This window comes from Sciurus carolinensis, chromosome 4 (assembly GCF_902686445.1).
Source record: "Sciurus carolinensis chromosome 4, mSciCar1.2, whole genome shotgun sequence".
In the NCBI taxonomy this organism is placed as follows: Eukaryota; Metazoa; Chordata; class Mammalia; order Rodentia; family Sciuridae; genus Sciurus; species Sciurus carolinensis.
In genome coordinates, this window is record NC_062216.1 from 47,752,631 (window position 1) to 47,771,620 (window position 18,990).

The following is an 18,990-nucleotide window of genomic DNA, read 5'->3' on the forward strand; positions in this document are numbered from 1 at the left end:
TGGAACCCTTTTTCTTTTGCTTCCTGTCCACCAAGTAATTGGTTTTACTCCACCCTACATTCCTACCATGGTGTCCTACCTCCCTACAGGACCTAAACAATGTAACCAACTGATCTTGAACTTGAACCTCCAAAACTTGGAACCAAAATCAACCTTTTGTCTTTATAGGTTATATCAGGTATTTTATTATAGTGATGAAAAGATGACCAATGTCAGGAGAAAGGCAAGACAAACAGAATATACCTTGGAAACCAGACTTACTAATAACAGCAGCAGTTTCATGGAGTCCAATTGATTTCTTGGATAAGGTTATTCTCTGTAATGAGCTCTGCTAGCCTTTTCACCTCTCCTGAAGCTCTTAGCAAAATTGTCAAATACTGGCTCCTGATTCATTCAGGTGAGTCCAATGAGTGGTCTCAAGTGTGGAAAGGGAACACACACACAAACACACACACACACACACACACACACACTGGTTGGAAAAGGCAGCTTTATACACAATGCAAGTCTGAGGTGACCAACTAGTCTAGAAAAAATGATGTGCTTTTTTTGCAGATCTCAAGTACAGATTGCAATCCCAGTGCAAGTCAGCAATTTATCAGGGTTGCAAAAATGACTTTACCACATTCTCCTGTGGGGAAAATACAAAGAGTTTACTAATAACCCTATTTTGCAGAGAAATAAAGTCTAAAATCAGCAAATTAGGGGTCTAGTTGGCACTGGGAAAGAAGAGATTTAAATTATACTCTGGAGATAGCTCTGTAGTTCAAGTCACTGTTGGATGTAATTTGAGATGTTCATTTCAATCTGTAGGAAACCTAGATTTGCTTATCTTTCAAATCCCTCTTCCTACCCCTGTCAAGACTCCTATTTCACTACCTCTCCCCTTCTTATGATAATTAGAGTTCAATTATTCTGCTTCTGATAACAATCTGGGGTTCTGTGTCCCAAACATCACTGCGCCTGAAAGTCCTTGGCTAACTTCTTCTGGCAACTCTCCATTTTTTCCGTTCTTCAAGGCAAATAAAAAACTTGTCTTTTCAGTTTTCCTGGTACACCAGGCCACTGTGCTGTATTTACCCATTTTCTATTTTAATAGCACAATACCACAAGCTGAACTCATTATAAAGAAAAGATGTCTATTTTGGCTCACATCTGGTGATGACCTTCTTGTTGGCAGAGTCCAAAGGGAATCGAGGACAGCCCATGACAAGAGATAGGTAGAGGGGGTCTCTCTCTTCTTATAAAGCCACCAGGATTTGATCATGGAAGCTCCACTCTAATAACCTTATCAGGTTATTAATAATCCTAATCAGCTCCCAGAGGCCTCACCTCTAAACACCACAGTTAATTAAATTTCCACCCTCTTAAAGGGAACAAACCAGTTCAATCTATATTAGATGCAGTCCAGAAAGAGAAACAGGGAGCGGGACTCACCAGGTGAGAGTCCATTTGGTCCACTCATGCAGGAAGTGCAGGAACTGGAACAGCTCCTCTTCTCAGGGACCACCTGGGCATCCTCTGGAGGCACAAAGAAATTTAAACTCGACTTGTGTGTTTTTAACCTTCCAAGAGGTAGGGAAAGCGTTGGATATGGAAACCACAGCACATTCCAAGCTCTCTCAGCAGAAGAGTCTAGAATGGTGTGGAGAACTCTGCTATTGCACTTCCACCTCCCTTGCACACCAGAGGTTCGGGCTCCCCATTGCTGCCTGGCATTCTGGGAGAGCAAGGCTTGTACCGCCTCCTCGCCAGGCCCCCAGGGATTGCCGACCCAGCCCCATTCCACTCGGTTTGGACACCTGCAAGGCTGGCATCAGTAAATGGCACATTTTTCTCTTCCTCTGGTTGTTATTTGGGGGAGAACGAGTTGGGGTGAGGCAGAATATTGTGGTTGGTTGAGGCTAGTTCCCCTAGGCCGGGCTGGGGAATTGCCTTCCTTTTTCCTCAGAAACCCTTTTCCAGGATGACATCACCATACGTCATTTTTCAGAGGTCACGTTCCTTGAGGCCTGATTTATGTATGGTAAACTCTTTTTCGGTGCTGTGGTTCTATGATTTACAGACAGTAAATTCATGCTTGTTAGGTGTTTCATTTCTAAAACTGCAAACTGATGAAGTCACATTCAAGATAGAAAACGTGTGCTTCCTTCAACTTCCAAAGTTCCCATGTGTTCTTTGTTGTGGACTCCTCCTGCCACCCCACACCATGGCAGTTGCTGATCTGATTTTAGTCCCTACAGTTTTGCCTTTTCCCCAAAGTCATTTAAGTAGGATTAGATAGTGTATAACATTTTGAGTCTGGCTTCTGGAAGTTAGCATAATACTTCTGAGTTCTATCCAGTTGTACCATGTAGCTTAACATTTCTACTGAGCAAGCTTGGACAGTGCTGTGGTTTATATATTCATAGTTATTCTTTTTCTTTGCTAACTAGTATTCCACCATAGGAATGTATTACAATTTCTTTCTTCACTCACCAGTAGATGGACATTTTGGATGTTTTAGAGATTGGTGATTTTGAATAAAAATTCATTTGAAAGTTTGTTTGTTTGTTTTGGTAAGTTAATTTTTTTTTAAGTGCAACTTAGAACTTACTTATGCAGGAATTAGCAATCATTTTTAGTTTGGTGTGAAATTAAACTGTCTTTTGCACTTTCCACTGGAGTATTTGTTCTGAAGTGTGACCATAGCCAAGGTAGGCTGGTCTGGGCAATTTGTGTTCCAACTTAGATGGAACATAGATGTCCCAATAGGTGCCCTTCCTTCCGCACTTGTCATTCTAGGCCTGTGACTTTCCAAATGTAGAAGAGAGCACTGCTTCTTGTCCACTTCAGAATCTGCAGAGGGACTGCTAGTTGAGGAGGCTCAGAAGAGAGCAGCCACATCCTGGGATCCAGCAGTCCCAATGGCAATAAAGCTAATAGGTAAATAATCAGGTGCAAATGATTTTTAAACTTTTCCCATGAAAATTGGAAACCAAACTTTAATAGTTCAAACTGTATCATTTTGAAAATTACCTGACTAAGTAAGAAGAAAAATACTTATAAAGACATCAAAGTGTTTAGATCTGTTAAGTGTTGACTTCTTATATAGCACGTGGACCCCAAAAGGAAATTTGTCTTTTAGATGCATTGCCTGGGGCATCATGGTGTTGCAACATGCTGTGGTATCACACTGTAAAAGTACTGCTGTTAAAACTTCTTTCTTTTCTTTCTCCAACCTCTTCCTCTTTCCAGAACAAGGGGTTGGAGGAAAAGACGCAGAAGAGAGAAAGGGAGGAGGGAGTGGAGGAGGAAGAAGTAGTAAACCTGGGTAATTATACAACAGCTTTTATCTTAGAATCTTAAAAGTTGTTTTCAAAATCAGACTCACTTGATGTTACATGATTGCCAGGACGTGGGAAACCAAGAAGGATCTGGAATGAGTTTCTGTGGAGAACCACAGTGTGGTGATTAATTTTATGTGTCAATTTGGCTGGACCATGGGGTGCCCAGATATGTGTCAAACATTATTCCAGATGTTTCTGTGAAGGTTTATTTAAGTTTTTTGGATAAGATAAACATTTAAATTGATGAACTTCTAGTAAAGTAGATTATGCTCCCTAATGTGGGTCGGGAATAAGTCGAAGACCTTAAATCAAAGATTGATCTCCCCTGAGCAAGAGGGAGTTCTGCCAGTAGTGACTTTTGGCCTTGAACTATAGCTCTTTCCTGGGTCTCCAGCCTACTGACCTGCACTGCAGATTCTAGAGTTACCAAGACCCCACCATATGGCAAATCCTCTTTCTTCCTTTTTTGCTCGCTGTAAACACACACACACAAACACACACACACACACACACACACACACACTCACTCTTTCCTTCTAAAGAATCACATTTGAAAAAAAATTAAAGACAATTAATTCTCCTTTGTCCAGACATATTTTCCCTAGCATCTGCCTAAGCAAGCATGAGACCTCAGCTAAATATTTTCCATCAAGTAACCCAGCAGCCACCAAAACAGCTACTTTTACTTTTGGACAGTTCTGAGTGTCTCCTTTTGTTTGTTTTATATAGTCCAAGCTATCTCCCAATGTCTTCTACCCCATTAGACCAATTCTGTACCTGGGAGTCATGCAGGGTATTTGCACACAGGTATACGTTCCTCTTGTTCAATTCATCTTCATTTGAATGAGGTATGTGGCAGAATAATTCCAAACTATTAACCAGTTTTCTTTGTGTGTTTGTGTCCACCACATTTCCATGTATCCTTGACCTTCTCTGTAAAGCACCTAGGACATTCAGGCTTCCTGCCCAGGGATGGGAAACAAGCAGAACACAGAGAGTCAATTCTGTCACTTCTGGAAGGGACAGAACAGAAAGAGCACTGCCTTGAAGAATTGTCCCAATGGCCATGAGGGGTGGCATACTCCACCCTTTATGCATGATGACCAGGGGTAGACAGGACAATGGGTCTATCAGGGATGCAGCTTGGATAGGTAATGTCTGAGGACTAGTTGAACACTGGATCCCACCAGACCTTAGACAAATGGAGCAAGAAAGGGAAACTGGAATGAACTGGGTTGCCTTTTTAGAATGGGGACAAGAGACATAATTTTAGTTGAGTTTACAGTAAAAATCTAGAAATATTTCATGCCCAACTGAGTGTACAGAATGAGTTCCAGGTCTGTTTTTGTCCATCACCAGAAAGAATCTAGAGAAAATGAATCTTTGCTTTGAAGACAGTCCTATTCCTGGAAGAGTCTGAATACAGGTTAGGAAATCATGGTCCCAAGGAAACACCCTAGGACTCACAGGCAGGTACTTTCTCTTGCACTGGTTGCTTTTCTCCATTCCATCCTGTTACCAACATTCCTTTGAAAGACATTTATTAAATTATTACTATATGATAGGCACTGTGCTAATTATTTGAAGATCAAAGAAAAATATTCCTTGTTCCCAGGAGAAGAGGGAGGAGAACACAAAACTGTGATCACGAGCAACTAAATGACAACATTAAATTGGTTTTAAAAAACGCAAAAAGATCCCAGGTCCTTTTCCTATGCCAATTTACTTAAGGGCAATTAAAAGTGTCCTTAAAAGTGATCATTAGTTGGGCCAGTGCACAGAACTTTCAGGGAGTTGCACTTTATACTAACCGGGACCACCTGTGAAGGTCAAGATCATGCAGAGTTCATGAGCTGGTGAGGCAGCACTTGGCTTCCTTGGCGAGGAACAGGATATTTTTGTGGATATTCGAGGATAATGTAAATGAGTGTGATAAGCACCATTATGCAGTTATCATGCTTGACATCTATTATTTTATTTAACCCTCACAGCAACTCAATGAATCAGTACCATCGTTGGCTTGTTTTATTGATAAAGAAATCAAGGTTTAGGAATTTAAATGACACATTGTTGCATAGCTAATTAGGGGCAGAACAAACATTCAAATCCAGATCTGATCCAGAATAAAATTCTTCACCCTAGAGGTATATTATTATAACAGAAACAAACAAACAAACCAAAACTGAACAGAACAGGCATTAAAAACTCCAACGAGTTAGAAACCTAAATGCTTCTCAAGTTTCATTGAAACATAGCCATGCCCATTTGTTTACATATTTTCTAGTTTATTTTTTTCATACTCCCATGGCAGAGCTGTGACAGAAACAGTATGACCTGCAGAGTTGACGGTCTCTACTATCTGGCCCTTTCTAGAAAAGTTTGCTGACCTTTGACCTGTGACTGGGGAGAATGTAACAATAATACTTCCCAAGTAATTAGACGGGATAATAAGAAACCACATTGTTACTTATTTATCTTGAAGTTGGCCTCCTTGTATTCTATTGAAAGAACTTTAGAGACATCTGACAATCTTGCCAGGTCTCGGTGGCTCAGTTTCTGGTGTTTGAACAGAGATTAGTCATCCTTTGGTCTTTCGGAGTAGAGATCTTCTAAACTGATGGAAAGGGTCAATATCATGAGTAGCAAACTTCTCAAGGATCTCATTTTTTATTAGACTGGGAATGAGTAGTGTGACCTCATCACCTTTGAGAGAAAGACAGAAACAATTATTTTAAAACTTGGAACATTTCTGGGTTTTGGAGTGACAAGGTAAGCAATTCTGTAGGCATTATCTCATTTGAATTAATGCCACTCATGGCAAGCCAAGAAAATTCCCCTAAGAGGCAAAGGGAAATGTGCCCAGGGTGCTGGCCCATTGGTTGACAAAGCGACGTATATTCAATGTGTATGTAGGTACGCACACACACATTTCAGGCATGTCAATGTGTTCCCTGTGAGATTACTTTGATGTATCTCCTCCAGCTCTATCTTCACCCCACTCTTCTTTTTCTCCTCCCCCGTGAGAGTGACCACGTTTACCCTGGCGTTTTCCCTCTTGTGCTGAAGCCCACGCTGGTGACTTCAGAGGAGGTTGATTGGTCCTGCAAGTCTTCCTCCTCCCCAGGAACTTCCCAACCCCCTTCCACATCACCCTTCTCACTTCTCTTTAAAGCAGTTGCCTGGACAAATGTTCAAGTGGTGACTGGGATAGTCATGCGCAGACAGCATAATGATACCATAGGAGGATTCAGGGGGTGCTCACCTGCCCTGAGGGTGGGACCTGCTGCGAGGTGTGGTGGAAACCCAGGGACATCTAAGTTGTCCCGGAACAAGAACTATTTCTTGGTGAAGGTGGTGTCTGATTAGAATCTTAAAAGATGAGTAATGGTTATTCCTAACAAAGTGAAGGAGAAAGGCAGGAAGGGGTGGGAAGATTTCAGGCAGGAGGGTGCCAGGTACTCAGGACTCTGGGGCAGCCATTTGGCCACTGCTTCTGGATGGACTTTCCCTGGATGGAATTCCTGCCTCTGACTGTTGCCCACAGCCATTCTGCAGATAATGCGGGGAAGGGGGAGAGGGAAGCCCAGACCTGTGGGTGAGGAAATATCTTCTGTGGATCTGTGAACCTCTCTAAGCCCTCATTCCTGCCTGTTTCTTCCTCTTGTAACAGGGGCTTATTAGGTAGGAATAAGCCTTTTCCTCCATAAGCCTGCAAGGGTCTGTCACGGGGGTGGTGTCCGTGTTAGCTCTGCCCCCCAAACACTCTTGGTCTGCACTGGAGCTGCAGCTTGATCTGCCAGGGAGGCTGTTTAGACCGAAGAAAGACTTTGAGGACCTTCCTTATTTAGCAAAACTATTATTGACAAATCAAAACTGCACCCAGACTCACACCCCTGGTTTACTCAGGCCAGGTCATATACAAAGCTCCTTGCGTTTGATAGCTTCTTTCCTTCCAGAAATTGTTGGCTCCCACAACGGAGAGTTGCGATGACACCCTGGTGGTTTCCTAAGTATCTTCAATTAAGAGTCACCATTAGAAAGCTCTCTGCAGGATACAATTTATGCCATAAAGTACAGCGGGGCTATTAGAATTTATATGTAAATAATTTTTCTTCTCTGATGTTGAAAAAATTTAAATGTCTTTCCTTTATTAAATAATAAATAAGAATTTTAATAGCCGACTCCTTGCATAAAAATCTTAGAAAGTGCACTGCCAAGTTTCATGGTCGAAAGACTGAGCTGATTGATGGGCTTGGAGTTCGTGTCACCATTAATATTTGCTGATGGCTCTTATCTGCTCCACATAATATGGTTTTGTGTACTGATACAGGCACTGCCTTACACAGTAGTGTCACACGAGTCCATGATATTCAGCACATTTTGGAGCAAAAGTGTGACACTAAGACCCTTTGGACAGGCTTTCACTTTGACCCTTGCAGTATTACAAAGGGGACATTCTTTTTTTTCCAAGACAGTCATTGAGTTCAGCACTATCAGATTATAGTTTGATAGTTATTTATCACTTTGGTTGATGTAAAAACCAGGCAACCCTAATCATCCACACCTCAAAAAGGACAAAATGTTATCTAAGAAGAAAAATTTTAAAAATTATTTCAGTAGTTTTCTCATTCCTTAAAAAAAAAATCTGGCTTTCTACTCAAATATTAGCATAAATAATACATGAAGCAGTTAAATCTGATCACTTTCCTAAACTCCTTCTGTTTTATGTATTTAATATGGCGAGGGCCAGTGGACAGAAAGAATTTCACAGTTCTTTGAAGGATTTTTTGCAAACACCTTACAAAAAGATGTGAAGACATGATAAAAGGCAGGCTTGACTGAGACCATTACATTTGATGCGTTTGACAATTGATTGAAGTGATCAGGTTTCAGATGCGTCTCAGGACAGAAGAGGGAATTTTCTGGAGGTGATAGTTAAGTTTTGGTTAAGGGGAGGAAGGAACCTGCCTTGCTAAAGCAACCTTCTGTCCTGTGTTTCATCGTGAGCATCTTCTGCACTTCTAGCCTAACCCTGGTGGTTGCAAGGAGGTTTCATTATCTGCTTTTGTATCTGCTTCTCTCACTAGACTTGAGCTCCTCCATATCAACCATATGTTATTTTCCAAAACCCTGACCAGGGTAGATGTTCAATAAGCATTTTAGAAAGAAAACAGGGCAGGGGGTTGGGGGTGTAGCTCAGTGGTAGAGTGCTTGCTAGCATGGGTGACCCTGGGTTCCTTCCCCAGCACCACAAAAAGCAAGTAAAAAAAAGAGAAAAGTATTAGTTTTATAACCAAATATGATTTTTTTAAGGATTTAATAGTTACTATGGGCCATATGTAATAAAAAAATAAGTGCAATACATTTTAAAAGACTTGAAAAATTAAATATAAATTAACTGGTAAGTTTTTTATTCACTAGAATTACCTGGGATATTAGCTATGTATAGAGTAAAAGAGGGAAATTACTGAAATGAGTTTGAGTGAATTATTTGAATAGCTATAAACTTTCCCAGGATTGTAAAACCAAATAAGGAAATATTGCTAAAATAAAACAACTATGCTTATCGTCTTTACATGTTATAAAAACAAAATATTTTATTAAGTCTTACTGATAAGCGGTTGATTTAACTCTCTGTAAATGAAGTGTTTTTTTTTTTTCTAGTCTAGATAATGTAAACATGTTGGTTAATTATTAGAGGCCTCTAAGTCTTTCTTTTTGTTCCACTCCTTAAACAACAAAAAGATCATAAATCCTTGAAGTTTCCTTGGAGTTGTCTTAGGTAAAGTCCAAAGTTGAAGATAGTGTTTCATAAACTGTAAACCTCGCCACTAGAATACCTTAGTCCAGCTGCATAGAAGAGTCAAACACACCCTGACTTTCTTTGGTGGTTCTTAATCAGCCTGCATTCAACACACTTATTTAAAGATTCATATATTTTGACCTTTTTGCCATGTCCAGAGTTTTTTAAAATAATTTTTTTTTTTTTATTTTAGAGAGGTTTTAGATTTACAAAAAAATTGACCATAGTACAGAAGTTCCCATACACCCTGTATCTGGTTACCTCTATTATTAGCATTGTATATTAGTATGATTTAGGTGTTATAATTAGTGGATCAATGTTGACTCATTATTATTAACTAAAGACCCTAGTTGATTCAGATTTCCTTAGTTTTTACCTAGTATTCTTTTGTGTGTGTGCCTCATGTATGAATACATAACATGGAATCCCACTATTATGTATAATTAAAAAGCACCAATAAAAATATAGGAAAAAAAAAAAAAAGAATGTCAGTTGGGATTTACCTTCTGTCTTTCTCAAGATTAGACGGGGGTTGCAGGTTCTAGGAGGGAGACCTCAGTTGAAGTATAACTTTACCAAGAGGACCTACTGTCAGTGCAACTGACCACTTGATGCTGACCTTGGTCGCCTGACTGAGAGAGTGCTTCTCAGTTTGCTTTCCGGTGAAGTTTCCTTCCTCTCCTTTCTATACTGTGCTCATTGGAAGGAAATCACTGGGCCCAAGTTCAACAAGTGAGGAAGCATAGTCACCTCTTGAGGGAGGAGTACATCAAGTATTTGGAACTTTTCTGCACAGATTTGTCTCGTTTCTTTATTCATTTCATCATTTATGTTAGGATAGACTTATGAATACTTATTTTACACTTTAAGTTATGATCCAATTCTACTTTATTTACTCTGTTGCTCATATTGTTCGAATTTTGGCCATTAGGAGCTCTTTCAGTTGCCTACTGTATCCCTTTGACCTACCTATTTTTGTGGGATTTCAAAGGCTTTTTAAAGCGTGTCCTTCCTTTCTGGCCCTTGTGTATGTATTTCTGACCCCAGGTCATTTCTCAAAGAATTCCTGTTTCCTCGTACTGGAGAAGAGGATTAGAAACTGTGTGAGGTATTCTTTATTCTAGCTCCTCTTAGCTAACCAAGGAAATGGATCTATAAATATTTCTACATGTACCCAAAGTATTCCAGACACCTTTGTATCTATATTACAATAAACATAAATTCACATAGTTTCCAATTTAAATCCACTGATACACGGATCCTTCTAACTTCTCTTTGCTTATCTGTTAACTCTTTTCCAACTGAGAAGTTTGAACCCCACCATCTGCCACCCATTTATTTAACTATTCATTTTTAGTATGTATGTACAGCAATACCCGAATCGTTACCCTACACTCCCAAGGGAAACTACCTTATCAGCTAGAGCACAAGGCTTGTGTACAGAGAGCTTTAGACTCACAGTCTTTTAGTCTTACAGTCTCCACTAGTTTCCAAAGTTACGAAGGTCAGCACATCCTCCACCCTCTCTATAAGGTTGTTCCAGCCCTTACAGTTAGATTGTTCTGTTGCTTTCTACATTTCATCCTGGCAATCTCCCAATCTCTCTTTAAAAATTACATATATATATATATATATATATATATTTAGTTTTTGACAGATCTTTATTTTATTCATTAATTTGTATAGGCTGCTAAGAATTGAACTCAGTGCCCCATACATGCTAGGTAAGTGCTCTACCACCAAGCCACAACCCCAGCCCCTCCTAAATGATTTTTAACATATATTTTTAGAAATTGTACACAGTATGACATTTTAATACATGTATGAATGTGTAATGACAGATTATAGAAATTAGCATATCAAACACATCAGATATTTATCATTTCTTTTTGTTGGTAACATTCAAAACCCTCTCTTCTAGCTATTTTGAAATGTGCAATTAATTGTTGTAAACCTTAGTTATCCTATTGTGTTAAGAAGTTATTTCTCCTATCCAACGGTATCCCTGTACCATTAGCCATCCTCTCTCCATTCTCTCTCCCCCACACCCTTTCCAGACTCTGGTAACTGTTAAGAGATCAAATTTTCAGTTTCCTCATGAACTTGTGGTTTTTATTTTTTTGTACCCAAAATATTTCATTTAACACAACACCCTGCAGTTCCATCCATGTTGCTGCAAATGACAGAAGTTTGTTCTTTTTATGGCTGAATAGTATTCCATTGTGTGTATATATACCATATTTTTTTTAACCATTCGTCTACTGATGCCACCGAGGTTGATTCTACATCATGCTTATAATAGTGCTTCAACAAACATGGGAGTGTAGATATTTGTTTGATATCTGATTCATTTCCTTTGGACATATTCCCAGTAGTGAGATGCTGGACCATATGGCAGTTATAGTTCTAGTTTATCGAGGAGTTTCCATATTCCTTTTCATAATGGCTGCACTAATTTACATTCCCATAAAGGGTATATGAGAGTTTGTCTTTGCTCACATCCTTTCTGGTATATATAATTTTTGTCTTTTTGATTATGGCCATTCTCACTAGAGTAAGATGATACCCCATTATGGTTTTGATTTGCATTTCCCTGATGCTTACTGCTATTGGGCATTTTTTAATATACTTGTTAGCCATTTATATGTCTTCTTCTGAGAAATGTGTATTCAAGTCATTTGCCCATTTTTCAATTGGATTGATATTATCCTTTTAATTATTTTATTGGTGAGTTTTTTATATTTTCAGGATGTTAATTCTTTGTTGAATGAATAGCTTATAAATATTTCTCCCACTCTGTAGGCTGTCTCTTCACTCTATGGATTATTTCCTTTCTTTTTTGTTTGTTTTTTGACTTTTGGTACCAGGGATTAAACCCAGGGGAACTTTACCACTGAGTTACATCCCTATCCCTTTTTTGTAGTTTATTTAGAGACAGGGTCTTACTGAGTTGCCTAGGGCCTCACTAAGTTGCTGAGGCTGGTTTTGAACTCATGATCCTCCTTCCTCAGGCTCCTGAGTCACTGGGATTACAGGCATGTGCCACTGTCCCCATCAAGCTTTTTGTTTTGAAGTAATTCCAATAGACAGTTTTTACTGTTATTACCTGTGCATTGGGGGTCATAGTCAAAAAACCTTAGCCTGAATCACTAACTGATGTTTTTAAAATTTGCATACATTAAGGTTTATTCTTTGTTCAGGTTTATTTTAGCAGGAAAATAACATTTTAAATTACTTATCATTCAGTATAACTAACAAATCAGGAGGATTCATCTATTCGACAGATATTTCCCAAGTGCCTAGAACAGTGTCAGTCTGTGGGGCTTTATCTCACAGTTTCTAGTTCCTGTTACTGCTTGCATAAGCAGGGCAAAGGCACCCCAGTTTTAAAAGCACTGACTAAGAAAACTGGATTGTGATATTTACAGCCACATCTCTTAAGATTCTAGGATTCCTTAGATCTGTGTAACCAAACCTCTCTTCATTGTTCCAGAATTTGCAAAAATAATCTATTTGGAGACTAACATTTGCATAAGGGTAGAGTTTGTTTTCTTCTACTGCTCTTTGGCTCTTAAAAAAATAATATACATATATATATATATATATATATATATATATTGCAGAGGAGAATAATAAGTACTAAAGTCAGTGTTAGCTTTTGTCTAATACAAATGCCATCACACAATTTAAATTATAATCCCCTTTGTCACTCTGGGATTGCTGAAAACAACAATTAAACCAGTCTACAGTTGCAAGTGACCTGCCAGATTGGTTTTTATGGGTTTATTTGTTGCACCAACCACATTATCTAAACAGGGAATGTGTAAAATTCTGCAGTGAAGGAAGGGAAGGCAGTTTGGGAGTAGGAGGAGGAATGGGTTTGCTGGTACTAGTACATTAACAGATGCTCTTCCTAAAGGACACAGATGCTTTGTAAATCCTTCCACCTTTATCTTGCCTAATTCACAGGATGACCACAAACCTTACAGTGACTTGAAGTGGTCTTGGATGAGAACTATTTCCACAGCTGCCATGGCAGGTGGATTGAAGACAAGACAGGAACATTATTATGGGATTGTATGATTGAACTGGAAAGTTTAAGAACAATTTACTTAAACTCTTAACGTTTATGAAATAGGATGCTCAGTTGACCCTGCGCTCTCCTTTGATGTGTAAACACTGCCATCCCTGGGGGTGGTACACAGTATCTCTCTGGTGGAGCCTCCCCTTGTGGTAGGAGGGACTGTTTGGTAGGATCTTTGAGTATGTTAATTATAAGTTAAACAACTGCCCCTTGTTTATAGGAAACTTGGAACCCAAAAAAAGAATCCTAGAGCTTCAGGATGAGATGTTATTAGGTGCCTGACAATGTTGATTAGAAATAGTAATCGCACTCTACGTCTGATGAGCTAGAAAAATGTTTTCCCCCAAAACTTTTCAGAATATGATTTTTGTTCGTGGGAGGCATGTGTACTTTACTGTCCAAACAGTTACTTTCAAAAAATTGGGAGCCTACCCTAGCACAGGGAGGAAGGATGTGTTTCCCTGAACTTCTCTTCCCTGCAGGCTGGAAGGAAGAAAATGAGGAGAGGAGAAATGACTGGCGGAGTCACACCACCCAGACTGCGGCCACTGCCCGTGTGAGCCAGTAATGGTGGCAACCAGATATTGGGTCATTCTTGTGGCTTCTGTAATTGCCATGCCTTAAATCTGGGGTCTGACTAGGGCACTGAAAGAGAAGGAAGAGCGATCAGTTGTTTTAGGAGAGGAAATGAGTTGGGTTTTGCACCAGGAAGCAAAGCTTCTTCCCTTTCCTTGAAGACTGAGTTGGGCTTAGACTCTGAGATGCACTGGGAAGGCCCTACCCTGGGGACACCTATGGAACCTAGAGTGCAGAGGTTGGGTCAGAGCCTGAAATTCTGAGTGTACAAATCCAAAAGCAACACTTAGCATACAAACAAAAAAATTCTATTAAGAACCTGATGTTGGGTGGCTTATGTACTATGTGTGGATGTACTATGGGGAGTTGAGATGACCGTGTTGCTTCTGGAGGCTGAGACAACTGTGCTTATGATGACAGATGTATATGGACCTGGAGTGCAGCAAGAAATATAAAATAAGCAAGCCCCAAACTTGTCCCAGAGAACATCCATTATGGCCACTGGGGAACGCTGATGTATTTGTGTCTTGGGGGTGCAAAGACATGCAATTCTAGTTGAAGGTCACAGTTGGGGAATGTCAGGGATGCAAAGGTCGCACTTAGTTTTTTTTCAGCCCCTTAATACTGTTCTATGCATTTTCTACCAAGAAAGCCATGACATTGTTCATCAGAAACAAGTTCAGAGGGGCTGGGGAGATAGCTCAGTTGGCAGAGTGCTTGCCTTGCAAGCACAAGGCCCTGAGTTCAATCTCCAGCACTGAAAAAAAAAAAAAAAACAAAAAAACAAAACAAGTTCAGTACATAATTTGGAGGGGGAAAAAAAGCCCTAGCATATTAAAAATAGAACACTATTTCAAACATTTTAAACTAATGGCAACCCTTGGGAATAATGCCTCCCCTTGGTCCTCTTCACGTGGGTCCCAGTGTATGTTTATTTGTGCACACACACACACAGTCTTCTCTCTCAAACATCCTGCATGCAGGTGGAGGACTTGTGTTCTCATAGCCCACACTAAAACAACAAAGGTAATAAAATGTGAAGGTGGAAGCTTGCCATACACTTGTGGAGTTCTGAATCATTCATACAGTGCTTCAATGTTTGATCCCATCTGAATAACAGGTTCCTGCCAGTGTGGTTCCATAGGTTTCTTTCTTCTTTATTTTATTTTAGTTTCAAGTAAAGGCATAGACAATGGTTCATCGCAAAAGACGAGGCAGACATTAGCAGCTCCGACAAGCTCTCTAGATTTAGCACAAGTGACAACTGTGTTCCATTTCCTTTTTTGGTATCACAGGTCTTGATCTCTAAACAAATACTGAAGTGAGTCTCGAAACTCTGGGTAGAAGTAAGCTAATCATTGGCGTTCCAGACGCTCTGTTACTTGACATAAACAATGAATGCCCAGCCACTCTGCCGACTAAATTTCTTTGGTGGTAGAGAATTAACCCCTTAGAAGGCCCATGTGACTCTGCCCAGGTGTTTGGTGGACTGTAACCTATCTCTTATTTGTTTTCTGCTTCATCCCTCAGGATGCCTGGCTCAGAGATTGGCAAAGGAAGTGGTTGCTGTGTGCTCGTAGTAAGAGGAAAGATAAGGTAATTGCCACCAAAGGAGCACTCCCTGGGTCCCCTGTGTTTGCCAACAAGTGACAGATGGACCTCTTAACTACCAAATGGCATGTTGATTCTAACCCTTATTTCACAGATGGGGAAACTGAGCCTCAGGAAAGTTAACTTGCTTAACTTCAAACAATGTGACTATGGGAGAGCTGGAATTTGAACCCAGTTCCCTTTATCCTATAATACTATGCTGCTCACTCTTAAAAAATACTGATCAACTTCTGGAAGGTTTGTATTAGTCCTGGTGCTAATTAGAACCGTATTTCAAGAGGAACTCACAGCAACACTTCAAAATGTGTATTTTTGGACCAAAGAAAGACAAAGCTTAAGTAAACCATGGCATGTCACTGTGAATTTATGTGACTGGGGTGGCATGTCTGGAAACGAAGGCTCTGGACTCAGGTTCACAATGGAGTCCAAGGGCTACTTCTAATAAGGTACACGGTCTCTTACTTTGATTCATTTTCTTCCAATCTTTCAAAACATAAGTGATTTAGTTTTGCTTCTGAGGGAATTTGAAACTTCAGGAAATCACATTTTCAATTTTGGGGGAGGCACCTGAGAGAAAGGACCACACAATCTGAAGTCTCAGTCCCCCTAAATATTCTACCACCATCAACATCATCATTGTCCTCACCGTGAGTATCATTAGCATCGTCGTCGTCATCATTATCAGGCTTTCTTATTATAGGACAGATGTAGCTTTCTCTTCCTCATGTGACTATCACAAGGATGGTTTTTTGTTTGTTTGTTTGTTTTTTCAGTAAAATGGTATTTCCCACAATTAGCCCATGCCTGTTCAAACTTAACTGTTTCACCATGACTTTGACAGGATTCAGACTTCCAGGGAGCAAAAACAAATATCTAAGATGCATTAATGGCAGAGGTTGTGAACAAACTCTTCTCTTTGATCACTCAAATTCTTCTTGTTTATTTAGAAGTGGTCAGCTTTTAAAAATGTCTTTGAAGTAAGTTTGAATATATTCTTTTCCTGATTCACTCCATTCCCTGGACTCTGAAAACAAACACACACACACACACACACACACACACACACACACGCAGACACAAGTTCTATAAATGCACTTCACTCTTGCTTATGGATTTGTTTTATAAATACAATGCTTTCTCCTGTTGCCTGTCTCTCCAGATCTCAGATGGTTAATAAACTAGGGATGTGACTCTTTAAACACACAGGGGGGGATCTCATTCCAGTGACCTGTATTTTAAGAACATCTATGTTTAATAACTATAACTAATGAAAGGAGCTATTAAGATTGATTTTTTAAAAATCAGTCTGTTAGATTTTGAGCACATAAATAGGTATTGTCCTTTTCTGATATAAGAACATAGGAAATCTTTAAGGCGCTGTCTGAACTGCCTTCCAGAGTCCGTGCCATCTCTTAGTTTATCATAGCAAATTCTTGTTCAACATGGATTTGAGTTTTGAAAAAGGCTCCATTTACAGGCAAGCTGTTGAGTAAAGTGAATAATCAAGCTGAGAAATTTTTATTTTTGGTTAAAAACAAGCTTTGACTAAATTGTTAGGCTATGATTCTTGGTAAGTGACAATTCTGGGGATGTTATGTATTCTGTGGTGTAGTTTGAAAATGTATTCATAGTTGAAAAATGAAAAAAAAGTCTTGTTTTCATTGAACAATTCAAATAAATTTCAACTTTTAGTTTTCTTAGAACATATGACAAGTGATATAGGTTTGGGATAGAGAATGACTGAGGGTTTTATTTTTTCCCTTAATATCTCAAAAAATATGTGAACTTAAGAACTTAAGAAAAGGTTAACATATACTGTAACAAGAATGTTTTTCTTGAGTGGCTCCCAACTTGTCTTTAAAGGTAATTCACAAAATAGGAGTCTACAAATATATTTAAAAATGACAACTGCATTGAAATAAGACTTACAGGATGACAGAGGATGACTATTCTTCTCTTTTCTTTTTCTTTTTCTTTTTCTTTTTTTTTGTACTAGGGATTGAACCCATGGGTGCTTTACTACTGAGCTACATCCCTAGTCCTTTCTTATGTTTTATTTTGGGACAGGGTCTCATTAAGTTTGTGAGGGTCTTGCTAAGTTGCTGAGGCTGACCTTGAACTTGTGATCCTTCTGTTTCAGCTTTCCAAAACACTGGGATTACAGGCATGTGGCTCCATGGCTATTAGAGTGTGACTGTTTAGAAGGTTAATACTCATTTTAGTACTAGAGTCTTACTATATTCATTTAAACTTTAGACTAATACCTGCTGATCATGTCTTTCCTATCCAATTATTTCCCAAGTTGAAGGGCTTTGAGGATTTTAGACTAAAACATTTCCACAATCCCTATGAAAAGAGTAAGCTATATACTGTCTTTTTATTAGGGTCTCAGGAATTCTGAAATTTCAGGTTCTAGAGAAAGACCAAATGTAAATACCATGGTTGAGTTGTTGGTTTATTGGAATTATGGTTTGGATATGAGGTGTCCCCCCAAAGCTCACGTGAGATAATGCAGGAAGGTTCAGAGGAGAAATGATTGAGTTGTGAGAGTCTTAACCCAATCAGTGAATTAATCCCTGATGGGATTAATTGAAGTGGTAGGGTGTGACTGGAGGAGATTGGAATTGGGGCGTAGCTCTGGAGTATATATTTTGTATCTGGAGAGTGGAGGCTTGCTCTCTCTCTCTCTCTCTCTCTCTGCTTCCTGATGATGCAAGTTGCTTCCCTCTGCCATGCTGTTCCACCATGACGTTCTGTCTCACCTGGAGCCCCAAGGAATGAAACTAGCCTTCTATGGGCTAAGACCTCTAAAACTGTGAATACTCAAATAAACCTTTCCTCCTCTACAGTTGTGTTGGTTGGGTCATTTAGTAACAGCAGTGAAAAAGCTGACTAAGACAATTGGCTAATGCATAGTTTTAATGATTTTTTTTTTTTTTTTTAACTACAATCCTGCAACCTCTATCAACATGATATCTCCTGGAAAAAAAAAATGAACCTCAGAACCATCTCCCCAGGACTTTCTTGCCCAAATGGAATCATTTGAAATTTTCTGATACCATCAAAAAAAACTCTGATATAATCTGGGTAAAGAAAGCCATGTCTGCTGGTTCCAGTATATAGCATCTCCACTTCTAGCCTGAAAGATGGGCTGGGCACGGAAAAGAATGCATTGTCACACTCAAAATGAAGATAGCAATGCATCTGCTACCCTGCAGAACTCCCCCATTCTGGACATAGAGGTTCTGTCAATTCTCAAGTTCTTGGGCAAGTAAGTAGCCAAGTCACATGTGGGGTCACTAATGACCATTATTTCTAAAATATAAAGCTCTTTGTTTCATTACATTTCCCCAGCAGCTGTGCATGCATGGAAATCCATTGAAGCCAAATGTCAGGAAGGAATTCTCTGATTGGGCCTAGGGCATGATGTAGTTATTTTTAGGGGTTCAGCTGGTGTCCCTACCAATCCTACTTGGTTCTTCTATTGAGGTAATTTGGGAGATGAGTGGTGGATAGAATTTTATCCATCCCTGGTGCTGCTTCATGACAAACAAGTTCTTAGAATTCTCTCTCTCTCTCTTTTTTTT